Source organism: Cervus canadensis, chromosome 19 (genome assembly GCF_019320065.1).
Source record: "Cervus canadensis isolate Bull #8, Minnesota chromosome 19, ASM1932006v1, whole genome shotgun sequence".
NCBI lineage: Eukaryota > Metazoa > Chordata > Mammalia > Artiodactyla > Cervidae > Cervus > Cervus canadensis.
The window spans coordinates 55,442,415-55,460,140 of NC_057404.1; the positions used below are offsets into that span (position 1 = coordinate 55,442,415).

At 40.4% G+C, this 17,726-nt stretch overlaps 1 protein-coding gene across 3 annotated transcripts in view; it reads left to right on the forward strand.

Moving 5' to 3' along the window:
* The first annotated feature begins 7,351 nt into the window (after positions 1 to 7,351).
* LOC122422296 (bifunctional heparan sulfate N-deacetylase/N-sulfotransferase 3) overlaps positions 7,352 to 17,726 on the forward strand; it is a 188,426-nt gene continuing 178,051 nt past the window's right edge. The window contains exon 1 of one of the 3 annotated variants that reach the window (XM_043438703.1): positions 7,352 to 7,629. The gene's annotated coding sequence lies outside the window, so the exon portion shown is untranslated. Of the gene's footprint in view, positions 7,630 to 7,960; positions 8,210 to 17,726 lie in introns of those variants that run through there. The other 2 variants (XM_043438704.1, XM_043438706.1) reach the window with 2 other exon arrangements.

A 17,726-nucleotide genomic window follows, 5' to 3' on the forward strand; every position in this document is an offset into this window, starting at 1 on the left:
ATCCTCTGTCGTCCCCTTCTCCTCCTGCCCCCAATCCCTCCCAGCATCAGGGTCTTCTCCAATGAGTCAACGCTTCCCATGAGGTGGCCAAAGTATTGGAGTTTCAGCTTCAGTGTCAGTCCTTCCAATGAACGCCCAGGACTGATCTCCTTTAGGATGGACTGGTTGGATCTCCCTGCAATCCAAGGGACTCTCAAGAGTCTTCTCCAACACCATAGTTCTAAAGCATCAATTTTTCAGCACTCAGCTTTCTTCACAGTCCAACTCTCACATCCATACGTGACCACTGGAAAAACCATAGCCTTGACCAGACAGACCTTTGTTGGCAAAGTAAAGTCTCTGCTTTTTGATATGCTATCTAGGTTGGTCATAACTTTCCTTCCAAGGAGTAAGCAAGCGTCTTTTAATTTCATGGCTGCAATCACCATCTGCAGTGATTTTGGAGCCCAATAAGATACTTATCTTGGGCTTTCCTGGTGGCTCAGTGGTAAGGAACTTGCCTGCCAATGCAGGAGACAGAAATGTGGGTTCAATCCTTGGGTTAGGAAAATACCCTGGAGGAGGGCACGGCAACCCACTCCGGTATTCTTGCCTGGGAAATCCCATGGACAGAAGGAGATTCGTGGGCTACAATCCATGGGGTTGCAAAAGAGTCGGACATGACTTAGCAACTAAATGACAATTTATTATCTTACAGTTTCCACAGTCAGGAATACAGACAGCTTAGCCAGTTGCTCGGCTTAGGGTTTCACAATATTGCTGGGAAGATACTGGTGGGGCGGCATGCTCATTGCTGGGCTCAGCTACACAAGAATCTCCTTCTAAGATGACCCAGGGTGCCAGCAGAATTTGTTTCCTATGCTTATAGGGGTGAGGGTTCAGCTTATCGCTGGCTGTTGTCTGGACACTACCCTTGACTCCAAGAGGCCACAGTTCCTGGAGGATTCCCATGGTTTTCTGAGGACTCGTGAAGTTCTTCGACACACGTGCTTCCCCAGTGTGGCCACTTACTTCATCAAGTTGGGAAAGAGAGCTGGTAGAGTTAACACATACATTACACAACACAGCATACAGAGTTCCGACACGTGACAAGTACTCGTTTTCTGTCTCATTGCAGTATCTGTTGTTATTAAGGTGTACGGGTTCACTGCAGTACCTGTTATTAATGTGTAAGGGTTCTATCATTACTATTTGTCAAAATGCTTAAGTTCTTAGGTAAAGGAGTTGTATAAAACTCACAGAGATAGAGTATATAAAATAACCAAGACTGACTTCAAAGAATGCTAATACATAGTTTATTATTTATAAAGTAATACAAATTAAATTGATATGGTTCTCCTAGCATATGGTTTAAACTCTATCCTATGCTGAAAAGTAATATTTTTCTATATTGAGTTACACTTAAGATTTTTCACAAGAGCCAGAAACCTGTTGCCCCCAGAATAGTCAGGCTTGGATAAAAAACACTTCTGTTATCACCTTAAGCTCTTTAATCAGCTTTAAATTTTTTCTTTTGCTGTAAGCACAAGGCTATGGCAAGTTTTGGAACTCTAGAGGGTCTCTGCTAACCTTATTCCCTGCTATGATCAACAAAAGAATTAAGTTCTAAATGTATAATTTATATACAAAACCACAGGCACAAACTACAAGTGGAATCTTTCAAAGATGAATTCTTAAATATAGTTTACATAAAGGGCTTAAGGAAAAGAACATTTTAAGTTCTGGATTCATTTGTCCAACCAACGCATATTTATCTTTTCCAGAGGGCTGCACTCTGTCTGGCAGAGGGGAAAAAAAAGTGACCATGGATTCTCAACTTTAAAATTAAAATGAGACTTTGGAGAAAACTACTCTGGGTTTAACCATTAGGTTCCAGTAATTTTATTTAAGTGTATGTGTTTGATTTCAAGTGTGAGTTTTAAGAAAAATTAATAAGGGCATCTACATTTTTTTTTCCTCAGAAGGAAAAAAGACGCTGAACAACACTTAAATTTAATGCTAAGTGAACTGAGTTTCCATTTTCTATTTCTTCTATACTACTGTGAGCACTTGCCCAGGTCTGGGGGAGAAAAACTATATGCATAAATTTTCCCTTTCCCAATTAAACTTTCATTTTTATACTCAAAGTTCTCTTAATTCAAATGTTTGGTGGACAGTTCAGTCCAAAAGCCTCAAGCCTAAGAATATTGGATGTGTTGATCCATAATGTACAGGGCATCTCAATTTTCTCTGCTATTTCTCTTTTTTCGAACAACTTCCCATGTCACTATTTCAAAGATACTTGCAGAAGAGCAAAACAAAATTAATTCATACAACTCCAACTTCTTGAATATTTATTATTTTCTTCAATTTCTTGAAATTGAAGAATCAGATATAATAGAGAAACATCATACTAAAGTGGTAGGGAAAGTATTCTGCGGTCTTTTTATGAAGCTTGTTTTTCACACAAATTGAAAGAGAAATCATCCATTTTACTTTCACAATGAATCTCTCTTGTACTACATGGCATGAGGCCAAGCTATAAAATGATGTTTTAATGTTGCAAGCTAGATCAAAGGAACACCTTAATGATGTTTGGTCCTGCCTGAATATTTATTAAGAGATAGTTTTGAAGACTCACACAGTATGTTCTACAATCTGACAATAGCTTGTATTTCCCCATTAAAATGGAACAAAACAACAGTTATTTCAATAGTTTGTACTAAATCTATAGATATGAATATGCTTATACTGCCAAGCAGCCATCACCCAAGGCTGATAATTAATTACATACATTATGATCAGAAGAACTTAAAACTAGTTGCACATTAGGGAAAAAGCTATTTTTGAGGACAAAGCATTTGAAAATTAAACAGAAATGATAGAAAATAATGTGTAGAGGTATTTTTGGCTAAAAAATAAAAATAAATTTTAATGACATAATAGAATAAGGTGATATCCTTGATCAGGGGCAATGTAAAACATTACCTATTATCTAAGAAAATAATGTCTTTCTCTTCTTTACTTCATTTTAAATGACCACTGTTGTGCAAGACCCTGGTCCTGGGGAAATGAAAGACACAAAATAAACCAGGAAATGAAAGACACAAAATACACCAGCCCTCCAAGAGGTAAGCACAGGATCTGTTCACCTGTTTGAAAGTCCTGCTACTTTTTATTATGCCAAAGGCCCCATATTTTTTAACAAACAATTTCCTTTTCATTGATGATTTACTTAATCGATTGTATGGGAAGCCAATTAAAATCTTGACTTCATTGTATATTATGGTCAACATAAAAAAAAAAGAGAATTAGTTTTGAAAACCAAATAATTTATATAATAATAAATGTTCATTCTTACAGACCACAGTTCTCCAGGCCTGGGTCTTGCATCAAAGGAGTGCCAGAGGCAGGGTCTTTTGCCCTTCAGGAACTTTATAAGGTGTAATAACACCCCCACTACCATCCATTTTAAATCTTTTCCTGGAAAAAAGGCTGAAAATAAATATAGAAATAAACATTAAAAAAAAACACAACAATCTGTGTTCTCAACAGTGCTCTCATCTAGAGGATCGTACAGCGTGGTCTCAGACAAGCTATCACCTTCACCAGGCAACTTGTGAAAAATGCAAATTCTTCAGCCCTACCCCACTCCTAGTGAAGCAGAAACTCTGGGGGTGAGGCCCTGCAACCTTTGATTTAATAACGTTTTCAGATTACACTGATGTACACTAAATTTGAGAACCACTACTCCAAACTAGTCTATTAAGTTTTAAATTGGTCTTTATAAAATAAGGCAAGATTTTCATTCTACTAAATCAACCCAGTACACTTTTCAGAGGCCTGTTTGTAAGGAGACTTAGAGGCAGGTAAAATTCACCTTTTCTGTGGCTTTGAGAAGCCAGATACCATTTCCATTTCTCTTCCTCCTAACCAATCATTTTTTTGAGAGTTTTGGTTTTGGTCTATTTTCTTAAACATCTCTTTAGACAATAAAGAAATTTGGGGTGTATTTCCTTGAGCTGAGTTAGCAGTTTTTAGCTAGAATATGCTTTTAAATCTTTATCCCATTACATTTCAGCAGCTTTATAATGTCATTAATTACCATAACTATAAACCCAAACTGAATATTTCCAAGAAAAGTAATACTTATACTTACTAGCTTGGAGAAGGAAATGGCAACCTACTCCAGAATTCTTGCCTGGAGAATCCCATGGACAGAGGAGCCTGGTGGGCTTCAGTCCATGGGGTCAAAGAGTAGGACACAACTGCGCGACTAACACACACACACATACTTACTAGCTACTTCAGGTCAGAAATACTGATGTATTCTTTATTAATACTTACATTTTAAAAAATGTATTAGAATACTACATTGCTTTAATTTAGACACTGAAAAAATAGAAGATTCTGCAAACTGAAATGAGTTTCCTATTCCTTCATAATCATCACCTCTACATAGGAGTATTTAGATAAAGGGGGAAAAGACCATCAAAGACAGAAATAATTTGTAAACTATAAAAAGCATAAATTTTTAAATCTCCATTATTCAATGTCTCATTTCACAGTAAATTCAAGGGTTGAATATTTCAATATACAAACGTGTATAGTTTTGTTCTTTGTCTCTCCTTTTTAATGGTTTCCACAGGTATTTAATTTATAGACTCTTCCTTTTGGATTGGAAGCTGGGCCTCTAATAAATATATTTCATGTTATCTCAGGGCTTCTCAGAGACGGATAGAAGTCTGAACTTCTTCCATTTTTGAGGTAGGTAGTATTTATACAAATAGTAGATATGCCAAAACTATAAACTCTGTGGTTTATCCTGTAAGTCTAAAATAAACCTAACACATTTACCACATTAAAAAAATATTGTATAAACTCATTTAGAGATTATACTAAATTATACAAATGCTTTGCAAACATGAGGCATTGGAGCAGACAACCTTCTCCACCTCTGCCTCTGCCACTGCCACAGGTTCTTTGCTGTCTATAATGAGTGTTCCACATTTTGGAATCTTTTCAGAGGAAAAATTATTCCCTGGCTTTAATATTTCTCAGTTAAGGAAAGATGACAGGAAGGAAGGGCTAGAGGGAACAATGGTTGACAGTGATATCTGTTGCCACTTTACCTTCTGCTGGGCAAGTAAAGAGTAAGGAAATAGAGGCAACTTACCAATCTGCTATTACACTGACTGAAGTCTCACATGTGCACAGATAGGAACTTGTGGAATAGAGCTGTAAGATTTGTCTACCTCACAGGAAAAAAATCCCAGAAGATCCCCTGGAGAAGGAAAGGACAACCCACTCCAGTGTTCTTGCCTAGAGAATTCCAATGGACAGAGGAGCCTGGCAGGCTACAGAGCATGGGGTAGCAAAGAGCTGGACACGACTGAGTGACTAACACTTTCACATTTTCTAAGGTGTCTGTACTTCCAGACAGATGGCTAGGGTAGCAGTCACTGGTGAAGGGAGCAATTCTTCCCAAGCATCAGAAAATTTGTGCCTCCAGCACACCTACCCGAAGAAAGCCTTAAAACACAGTCATAAAAATACTAAATACATTATTTTGTAGAAAAACTTTTCTATTTTTTGTTTGTAGAAAAGTCTGACTTCCTATCCCTATATCAATACATAACAAGTAACAGAAGTGCAGGAAATGTTCCTGTACTTATTAAAACATTATTGTTTTTCCAGGACCATTTAGTAGATGTCCAATAATTTCTTCTTCTTTTTTTTTTAATCACTGGAATGAAGACTGTAAAGGTGCCTGGATGTCAGATGAAGTTGTTTGGAAAAGAAGTATGAAAAAAAATAAATGTAGAATCTTAAAATTCCTGAAAGGCACAAGGCTCTGTGGGCCAGGGGACAATAATTAAATAAATAAATAAGTAAAATCAATTTAACACATGTCATCTGGTGAAATAATTCTACCATCTCGACATCTTTTTGGGCTTCCAGAAGGAGTAATTGGTTCAGTTACTTCTGCAACCTCTTTATCAAAAGAGCAAAATCCTTCAGGCTTTTTAAGATTTCCACATTAGGATCTAATCAAAAGTCCTGCCATACAATATCCAAATGCCCCCATTAGTAATCTACCAAAATGTTTAATTTCTGTATCATTTTGGGTCTCTTTCATATTCACCCAGCGGAAATTTCAACTCAAGCTGCCTTAAGACTAAACTGAATTTGGTGATTCATATTTGAAAATATGCAGTTAGGACATTTTTTCAGCTGGGTTCAGAGCTCAAATATCCCCATCTAGATTTAACTTTCCTCCAGCTCCCATACGTCTCCCTGAGTATTATCTGTATCCCCAGACTTCACATGATGACGCAAAAAGCTTTAAGCTCACAACTCACTCTGCAAAGTCCAACAGAAGGGAGACCCTTCTTTAAGGGGGGCAAAATGGTCCCCAAACGGTGCTTTCTTGTCTCTGATTGGCCAACTTGGTCACATACTTTTCTGTAAACCAACCCTAGCTACTACTAGAAGGACATAAAGCTTCCAGTGGCCACACGAGAGTCGTGGGTCACCCACTGAGTGGTTGACATCACCTGAATCAAATGGGCTGAGGGGCGCTGGTTCGATCTTCCAAAGTAAACGAGGGTACTGTTTCCAGGAGGAGGAATGCGTAGCTAGAAGCAAAACCATAGAAATCCAGTACAACGTGTATCTTTAGTAGATCCACTTGCACCACTTACTAAAACTTTCACATATGCTGTTGTTAGTGGATCAAGCCCGTGGAGAAGGGCATGGCAACCCACTCAGTGGATCAAAACAGAAATTAAAAAGGGAAAAAGTCGTTCAATTGAGGCTCCTGATCAACCTATATTTTAGGACAAGTGCAACCTCACACCTTGTATCCAAAATGTCGCTCCAGTTGTTGGCCTTCATCTGTCTTCAGGAGCTGGAACACAACACGTGGCCTTTAGAAAGCCGGCAAGTCGAAGCAATCACCAGCTTACAACCTCGAAGCCGCCGCGACCGGAGGGGACGACGAGGGTGCGCCGCACCTTCCCCGCACCGCCTCTGGAACTCACACCCACTTCCCACACACGGTCCAACACTTCTCCCTGGCGACAGCTACCAACCTGCCCGCAGTGGCCGTCGGAGCCGGCCGACCGGGGCGGGACACCCAGGGTCCCCAAGCCGAAGGCTGGGGAGGCAGCCGGGCGGAGCAGACACGGGCGCAGGGCGGCCGGATGCAGGCGCCTCCAGCCCCTCGGCTCCCGCCTCCTCCCCTTCCCCGGGCGGGCGGGCGCGCGCGGGCCGGGAGCGGGGAGGCGGCGTGAGGGCGGCGGCGGCGCGGCCGGGCGGGTCCCGGGGCCGCGGAGCGCGTCGGAGCGAGCGCACGAGTCCCCGGCGCGCCCGCCGCGCTCGCCCCGCGGCCGCTCCCGCCCGGCGCCGCCCGCGCTCCCGGACCCGCGAGGCGCCCACCGGCCGCGGCCGCGGGGACACGCCCGCGCGTCGTCCCCGAGCGCCGCCCGGACGGCGGGGCGATCGCGAGGAGCCGCGGAGGCCCAGGACCGGGGAAGCAGGATCCCGCGGACGCCCGCAGCCCGAGGGAATCGCCAGGGACCGGGCGGTCCTCGCCCAGACACCCGCCGCCGGAGACTTGGAACGCGGGCTCCAGAGGCGGCGCGCACGGTCAGGACAAGTTTCTCGCGGTTTAAAGGGGTTCTGAGACTGACACTCGTTTTATTTAATCGACCTTTCCTCGCCTTTTAAAAACAAGTTTATTTAGACAAAGAAAAGAAAGATAGCTTCCTGGATGACTTGGAGGTTTTAAAATACAATCCCGAAAGTTTTGCATGGTGTGGTTATTTGTTTATACATATTTATTAACCTGTTAACTCTTCAGCTGGACAGAAAATTGACATTTAAAATACTGAGAAACATTTCTAGTTCGCTGCTGCTTTCAGGCATCGTGTTATTTATCAGCTTCTTTAGCATCTGTCTTCCCCAAGTGGTACCAAAACCTGTCCCTTGGCGACGGGTCTTGCATGTGACACTCTTGCCCTCTAGTGCCTCGGCAGCTTGGTAGCAGTTTGATGGCTCATATTAATGAGATGTTACATAACACAAGGGTACTGGGCCTGAACTGGTAGTGCGGCCACTTGTAAAGCCAAAAAGCCTGAGCCACGGCAGTGGATGCTGCTGTTTCAGTTTCTTTTCTATCTATTGAAACTTTCTGAAACGTTTGCAGCTCTTTACGTTTTAATTCCAGGTAAGTGTATCTATTTATTTATACTATACTTTAATGGCTAACTCATAAATGTAGGAGCAGCAACTTTGTTTACAATTGATGTAAGAATTTCAGGATTGAACAAGTGCCTGATTTTATCCTTATAGAAGAGATAGAGCCTTTAATTAAATTGAGTGAAACAAAGAAATGTCTTACCCTGGCTTAATTTTAAAGCTTCTCTTTTATAAAATTAAAGTATTAAGGCAATGATCACTTACAATTGTTTCAGGTCTCCACCAACAACTTGTAATTATTCTTCAGAAGATTTGTTAAACAGAACATATGTCTGTTGCTTGTTGGACTAGAAATTTGTAAGCAACACTGGAGATTTAAACCACAACTACCTATCTATATAGTAATGATCCTCAACAAATCTTTCTATTTGATGCAATTCATTTTATAAATATTTTAAATTATACAGTTAATAACATTAAATACAACTGGTAAGAAATACCCTAAGTATTGAATACAGAAGTTTAAAATTTAAAAAAATACATATGTAGTCCATTTAATATATCTACTTTTTTTTTTTTTAAAGAACTAAGATTTTTTAAAGGGGTTTACCAAGATGATCTTCCAACTGGTTCTTCTAATATCTGGAAACTACTTAAGCTTCAAACCCATTTAAAGTTGAAATTTATCCATATTCTCTATAAACATATTGGTTATAGCAACATATGTAATCTGGAACAGTTTTAAGAAAATCACTCCTAAGTGATGTAAACAGTTACATCTTGATATTAAAATACAAATCAAATCATAAGACACATGTGAAACTGATCTCAAATCCACTTTTTATTTTTCTTAGAAAATATGTTATCAACTATTGAACAATGCTATTCACCACATGAGAGCAGAATGATGTGGAAGAGAAACTTCCAAACATCTGATACTCAGCTAAGGGACAAATTTTTCCTTTTTCTCCAGCCATAGCTCCCTATTAATATTGAATTTGAGAAGGAGATTTCAAAAATAAATTTGAAAGACATTCTTTTGGAGAATAGTACCGAACATATCAAGAGTCTTGCCTTAACAGAAGCTTTTCCCCTTTTCTTTCTCAAGTTAACACAGACAATATCTGCCCTTTCTCTGATAGTTTTATTGTTTTTCTTTGTGGTCTTAATGGTAAAACAGAGGTTTCTTTCTTTGTATAAGTAAATATTGATATTAAACTGGTCACATGAGTTAATTTTCTTCATAGTCTTATAAAGATTCTCATTTTAATAAACTATTTTAGATAAAACAAAACTTTTATCTTTCTAGAGAGATTTTTTTTTATACTTCAGTTCAGTTGAGTTATAGCATACCCAGTATTCTTGCCTGGAGAACCCCATGGACAGAGGAGCCTGATGGGCTACAGCAGTTCATGGGGTCTCACACAGTCAGACATGACTGAGCAACTAACCCTTTCCCTTTCCTTTCCTTCTCTTAATACATCTCCTTGAGAAAGCATTGTCTCTGAAGATTATAGCAAATGTTAGACTAATTTGTGCTGTGACTGAAAGATTTGTTTAAAAAAAATACAGTGGAAGAGATAACCAGGCATTTGAGGTTCTTTTTTCCTGAACAGTTGAAGAAGTTATGAGCTAGAATCTTGATATTCAAAGGCTGAGTTGTCAGTTAAGAATTTTAAAACAATAAAGAAATTACAAATTTTTCATTTAATTCAGAGAATCTTCTATGACTTCATTAAATCCTGGTTGAGTCTCAACTGTTCTTTGGTGATTAATGGAAACTTTTAAATTTAAATAAAATTTGAGCTATAAAATACTTTGTTGTTTGTGCTACAAAACCAGGGAAATAGAATTGGTATTAAAAACACTATTCTCAGCTAAATAAATGCCTTGGATTTCTAATTGCTTAACAGTTTAGACAATAGAAAAAAGACAGTGGAAGTTTACCTATCCTGTGCTGTGACTATTGGAAATGAGCATCTACACTGAAATGCATGAACTCTGAACAGCTGTCCAGATTAGAGGACGTTACCAGGCCCCCAAAGTAACAGCTTGCAATATGATAATAACTAGTCTGAACAAAGATTAAAATTGTTTTATAACTGAAGATTCTCTTAGAATACCCAAAGAACTGGTTTTAGAAAACCAGTTGGTTTATTTGGCTGCTTGTTTGCTTTTAATAAAAACCATATTCTCGGCTCTGGGATGTCACAGTGGGTGATTTATCCCTTCATGTTGCATTAAACATTGCTCATCAATTTCATGTAAGTTGTATAACTAGGAAAATGTCAAGCCTTTCTGTAATTACTTTTCTGCAATTATTATATATAACAAATTATTTCACAAAAACTCCTGCAAATTACTGAGAGATGTAAATCTCCGCTTGTGTGTGTGAAAGTTGCTCAGTCGTGTCCGACTCTTTATGATCCCATGGGCTGTACAGTCCATGGAATTCTCCAGGCCAGAATACTGGAGTGGGTAGCCTTTCCCTTCTCCAGGGGATCTTCCCAACCCAGGGATCGAACCCAGGTCTCCCACATTGCAGGCGGATTCTTTACCAGCTGAATCACCAGGAAGCCCAACTCTTCACCACCTGTTGCCAAAAAGTCAGGTAGTAGAGTTCTGTACTAAAACCTTGTAGCATCTCACTGATGGGTATCCATTTTACATACATTTCACTTTTAAATCTTCTCTGATTGTAGGGTTTGAGACTAACCTGAGACTAGATCTGGCTTGTAGGTTGGTTTCTGTGATGAAAGCACTAGTCTTGGACAACTCCCTTGCTGGCTCTGGGCCTCGGTCCCTCACCTGGAAAGTAAGGGTCTCAGAGGTCCTTTCCTGTCCTCTGTATTGCCCAACACTGGAAATTATTCTGAAGGACTGGACAATGAGACATGAAAAAAAAAAGAATAATGCAAAACTAAACTTAAGTACTATTGTCTAGAATTTTAGTAGTAGATGTGTTATTGAAATAGCGGCTAGGACTGCCCAGGTGGTCCAGTGGTTAGGACTGCCCCGTCAAGTCCGGATGTACAGGCTCAGTCCCTGATCATAGACCTGAGGTCCCACATGCTCAGGGGCCAAAGAACCAAAACATAAAAACAGAAGCAATACTGTGACAAACTCAATAAAGACTTTTAGAAAAATGGTCCACATCAAAAAATCTTAAATAAATAACAGCCAACATTCATAGGATGTATACCTGTACCAGGCACTGTTTAAGCAGTTTACATATTAATTTTTAGCTCATGTAATCTTCACAAAGATTATGTGAGGCAGATACTGTAATTATGTCCACTTCACAGATGAGGAAATTGAAGCACTGAGAGGTTATCTACCTGTCAAAGATCGCATCCCTGGCAAGTAATAAAGCCGGGATTCAGTTTGACTCTGACTCCAATGCACATGCCCTTAACAACTAAATTACATGTTCTCTCCATAGGCTTCAAATATTTGTGCTTAATACACTTCTTGATATAACACAGGAAACTCGTGTACCACTCCAGTCATTTCTACCACCTCTCCCCTTATGTGTGAAATGATCATTCATTTATTCAAGAAAAATTTACTCTGCACCTACTTCTGTGCCAGGCTTAAAGGAGTTCCCAGGACCATTACATGTGATGCCTTCTTTAATGAGCTATATATAGTCTAGTTTAGGTGATTTCTTTCTCCTCTGTTGCTACTCCAAACGGGTTGGGTTTCACTTGTTCTAAAAGCTGCCCATGACAACAGAGGAGTAATTTATCTGACCTCTTCACTGATGCATCCATAGGGTAGTGAATAAGAGAACCAGGACCTCAGCCCTCCTCAGGACTGCCTGTCATATTTTTCATTGCTCCTCTCTGCTCTTTTTTATCCTCTCTATGCAGATTGACTGCCTCTGCCTCTCAGCTTCATGTAGCCTGCCCTAAAACACAGCCAAAAACTGATCTGAGACTTTACATCTCACAGTCCAGGCAAACAGTGAGAGACTGGGTTAATATCTTCTGTTCCCATGTCTCTGAAGAAGGATAAAAATGACACAGGTTGGAGTCTGGGCTGCAGGCTGCAGTGGCTGCAGGCATAGTGCCCTGCTGTTAGGCATGCACTGATACATACATCCTAGCTGAATTTAAGAAGACAGAGGCAGACATATTCGCCTGTAAGTCACAGAGGCAGAAACAGCAAGCAGCAGTGGGAGAGTTTTCTTCTCTTGCCTCACTGGATGGCACACCACTGGGGGAAGTGAACAAAATGGATTCCTTCCTTCATAATTTCTAAGTACAAAGGAGGGAAAGTTGCAATAGAAAGTCATTTTCCATCTAATGTATTAAACAAAGCTAATACCCCCATAAGTGCAGCTTTTCTCCCATCCAGCTTAAAAGAAAAAAAAAAGCCCAGTTCTAGAGACAAGAGTATATTCTTGGTTGTAGTCCATGCAAATCACAAGTAAGCAGGGTTCAATAAATATGACACAATTTCACACATTCTTTCTCAGACAAAAGCATGTTCTTTGTCAATTTTTAATATTGCTAAAATTACTTTCAGCAAATCCATGCAATGTATTTGAGGCCTCTCAATGCATTTTTCAATACTATAAAATATGGTTAATTTTGTGAAAGAGGAATACTGTCAAGATCGTTTAAATATCTTTCATTTATGTTAGAACCTGAAGTTCTTTAGTTATTAATACTCATTTTCCAGATGGCAATCTTTTTTTTCACATTCCTTATGCTGCCAACATGATTCTATTTCATTTAGAAATTGATTTTTACTTTGGAATGGTGGTGGGAGAGAGTGGAAGAAAAAAGATAGGTTACAGGGACAAGTAGGTGCTTCCCCTGCTTTGCGATGTTTTGCAAACTGTAGGTTTGTATATAGTCAGTTCTTCACTATGTATATAGAATGGCCTGTGAGTCCCCCAAAATAATTGCTCCCTCTGCTTTTCATTAATGGTAGATAATTAAATAATGGCTGGCTAATGTTCCCATGGTGAAAAACAGATGTTTTCCTTTTTAAAAACAGATGAATTGCAAAAGAACTCTAACCACTCTGAATTCTGAGAACTAGCAGAAGAGGAAAAATGGGTTTTCAAATAAGTCAGTAAAAGGTACATTCTGGATGTGTCTGATTTATGGCTGTGGTCAAGGTGGTCACTGCCATTCACAGCATTTGTATTATCACTCTGACTGTTTGAGGCCAGTGTGACTGATCGAGGTATCTGTTCATAGAAGATGGTTTTACTTCATGACTGCCCTAGTTTGTGACTGCAGCTACCATTTGTAAAATTTAGTAGAGGCTCATTTTTGCCCATTTTTCAAGTATTCAGTGGGATGTGCTCACTTCAGGCACTGTGTTGATAGCAAGAGTATAGAAGTGAACAGGACAGGTGCTTCCAGCTGTTTCCAAACTATGAAGAAATATTACCCAGAAAATTCCACGACTGATTATAACCATGGAACGTGCTGCAGAGCGCAAGCAGGTAGTGATGTGAGAGTGTTCTGGGGCACCTGGCAGATTGGGGGAAACGGAAGTTTCTGCGAGGCTGGGACATATACACATAGAGCCACAGGATTTGGAGAATGAAGTAAAATGAGAAGAGCGGAACAAACTTCCAGACAAAGAAAAGAGCATGTGAGAGCATCTTAGGTCAGAAAACAGTTTCAGGCCCAGCTCCTGCCCGAGCGTAAGAGAACACACCATAGAATCAGGCCTGAGACGTCAGAGGTGGAGGGGAGCATACCTCTGGTCTTGTGGGATATGTACAGGAATTTGAGTTTTCAGCAAGTGAGATGGGTGGCCATCGCTGGATTTTCATCTGGGAAGAAAATCAGAGTTGTACTTTGGTGCTGGATTAAGAAAAGTGGAGAGGGAGCTGAGAGGGTTTCTGGTTGGGCTAGTTGTTGAGGTGGTTCAAGTGAGAGGCACCCTGTCGGTAAAGAGAGAAGGGCGTTGCGTCTGGTGAGTTTTGGAAAATGGAAATGAGAGCGCTTGGGTCTATTTCAATAGGCAGGAGTAAGGGAAAAGAAGGTGTTGAGAGGAGCCACCAGATGGTTGTAGGAAGGTGGAGATGGGTACAAGTTTGGTTATGGACAGGTTGAGCTTGCTTGTGACACAGTTCCAATGGAGCCAAGGAGTGGCTGGTCTGTCATTAGAAAGGGCATGGTTACTGGAAGTTGTTGTTACACCAAGTCAGTAGTTCAATTTGAAATCCTGGAGCTCAAAGGAAAGAGGTGTGAATTACAAATAAACATTTGGAATTTGGAGGGGGGTGGGCATCGTTGGTAATGAAAGCCAAGGACCATGTGAGCTCATCTAGGAGAAGGGGGAGGGATTAGAAGCCCAAGGGTGGACACACTTCCGATTATGTCTCTTTGGGGCTTCTTCCTCGGCTCTGAGACCCATCTGACTTTAGATTCCTGCATCAAAAGTGGACTTTCTGTACCTCCCGCCACGCTGCTTATACTAAAATGTGTGTAGCTATCCTTTTATGAACTCTTAGTACATTTTTATTGGTCATCTTCAGGATCTTTCTCTCATTTATTATGTTATTTATAACATCATCATCCTCATCACCATCACAGGGAACATTTAGTATATTCGTTCTCTGTACCAGATAACTTTCTGAGAGATTTTTACACTTTTATTTCATAATCCATATCAAAGCTATCACAATGTTGTAATCACCCTCCAATTAAAATAAATTAATTAATTAAAAAAAGAATAAACTAATAAAAACTTACTGCATGAAAAAAAACAAAACAAAAAAAACCTGTTAAGTAGGTACCACAAGTATCTCACTTTTAATGAGGAAACTGCAGCATCTAGAGGGAAGAGCTGCCTGACACCCACTTCCTACATGTTCCTAGCACGAAGGGGATGTGTTTGCAGTTGCCTTCCCAGGCGGATGAAATCTTGACTGTGGGCTGTCAGGTTCAAAGTCAGTTCAGCTACTACAAGCTGTTGCACCTTGGGCAGGCTGCTTAGACTGTGCTGGCCTAGAGTCAGTGTTCATTAATGTTAGCTGAGCTGCTCTTGGGGGCATCCTTCCTGCCCACAGATGTGACTTGCTTCAGTGTGCCTTATAGGAAATCCTAATGAGGTGGTGATGCTTATAACCAGCCCAGCCTTGTAACTGCCTGTATCTGCTGTGACTGTTCCAAAGCTTTGCCTGCCTCAATGGCTTGTTGACATTCTCAGTTTCATATACAGTTTCTTGGTCATTCAGCATATTCCTTACCATGGTATATATAGCCAAGTTCAACCACATCTGTCAGCTCTGTGCTTTAAGACAGTGGTGTCCATGGAAACTCTTGACCCACAAGCTCGTGCCTGTTCTTCAGTCATGCAGAGAGCCCTTCAGACCTTGCAGAGTCTGTACTTTTTAACATATTTTTGTGACAGCACTTCAGGAACACAGTCGTCACTATACTGAGGTGTTTGCCTTGTTGATTTTCTTGACCTTTCAAGATGTTTTTATCCCGTGTCTTGTTTAAAAGATCACTGGGAATAACATGAAACCTACCCTTGGAAATTTCAGTCTGAAAAAGCAGTGAGACCTTAAACAAATCATGTTGCTAATAATAGTAAGCCTTTGGTAGAGGCCTTAAAGGAAAAGTGATTATAATTAGAGTATATCATCTGGGGACCTGGCCTAAAGGGGAGAGGAGTGGAGTTGGTCGGAAAGACTTTCCTGAAGAACTGAATTTGTGTAGCATATCGAGATTTGCCCGCAACCCATCAGTTTTGACCCTAGTCAATTTCCTCGACTTTCTTATTTGTCAACATCCAACTATTTTGTAGAGCATTGTGATTTTGCTATCGCCTCACGCATCATTTGGTCACCTGCTTGAACCCTAAGTGTCCAGCAGTAGCTCAAGCCAATTTCCGCTCTGTGCCATGGTGCTTTTATTACCGGCACTGTTATTCTCCTAGTCCCCCAGCCTGCCTACCCCCGCCCCCACGTCCTTTTTTCTTTTCCTCCTGAGTCCCTCTTTGTTGTCATCCTCTCTGATAACCACCTTTGTCTGGGCTCAGACCGCCCCTACCTGGCTTGTGCAGCAGCGTCTTTGCTGGGACTGTCCTGATTCCACCTACTGCACTCCATGCAATGCAGCTCATACTTTCTCTGTGCATATTATTGTTCTTTGTCCATTCTCGGCATCACCACTATACTAATCATCTGTAAACCCTATTTTTACTGTCTCTCTTCTGTTCAGACACATCCAGTGCTGTTTCCCAGTCGACGCTCTTGCGTCCACAGTAACTTTAATCTGCAGCACGTTTTCAGCGAAACATTATTTCCATTTTCAGTCCAATACATAGTGCCTTATGATTAGTTTAGACTGATCCTCAGATAAATGCGCTGTAATCATTGCGTTTCGTCCTTGCCAGGTTTCTATGCCAGGCATGTGCACCGCATCCTTATACCCAGATCCCGCCCATCATGCTGTGTCCCCCTCAAGCACCATGCCTCTAAAAAAGCAGCACTGACTCTCCTAAGTTTCTTTATTCCCTCTTGCTCTTTCATCTGAAACTTGCAGAAGACAGAAGACATAGTCTGTACAGCACAGATCCCTACTCATCATGTGCAACATAGCGTTGCCTGTTGTTTCACACGTTTTTCAGTATTTTATACCTGCTAATGGAGGAGGCAGCTTTGATCGGTTTCTAGTAACTATCCTACACAGTGAGAGCAAATACACGTCACCACCCTGTCTCATCACAGGTAAGAATTTTATGAATTACATGCCTTTCACTTCTGACAATAGGAACAAACTATGAGACACTGCTATCTGAACTGCAAAAAGTGAGAACAGGTTTTGTATCCACTCAGAAACACTTCACAGCTAGAACTAAAACAGGGGCCTAGAGAGATGTGAGATTTTATATCCTGCTATTGTACCACAGGCTATATTATTCCTAAACATGTACCTAACTTTAAAAGTGCAATACTTTTCAAAATGAAATAGCTACAGTTACAGTGAAAACTCTCAGTTGTCCTGGTAATTTTGATTTGCCTGAATTACACCTCAACCTGTGGGGAAATGTTTAAAAGAGTAGGATTTCTTTTGGAGCATGTCAGATCCCATAATGGCATTTCCCTTGGCCAAGGGTGGTGTCCCATAGGCCTTTGGTGACATGTGAAGTTCAGCACCTCTTTCTTTGCAGTTGTCCCTCAGACTCACCCAGGCCCGTGTTCTGTCTGCTCTGTGGGCACTAAACAGGTTGTGCTTGGACTGTGAGAAATGAGCCTGCACTGGCTCGCCAGAGATGCTCTCACACTGCCCCGTGATGTCATCTGCGTTCTTGATTAATTCATTTTATTTCCCAAATCAGGAAAATTTAATGGTTCCCTACAAGGCTTTCTTGACAATAAACTTCTATGTTATCTAATCTCTCAGATCATCCCACCCTCGGCAAAAACCACTACAATATTATAAAGTAATTAGCCTCCAATTAATGAAAATAAATGGAAAAAAAAATAAAACTAATAATAATTTTTAAAAAGAACTTCTATGTTATCTAATCTCCATGATCTGAGTTACCCATATTTATACAGT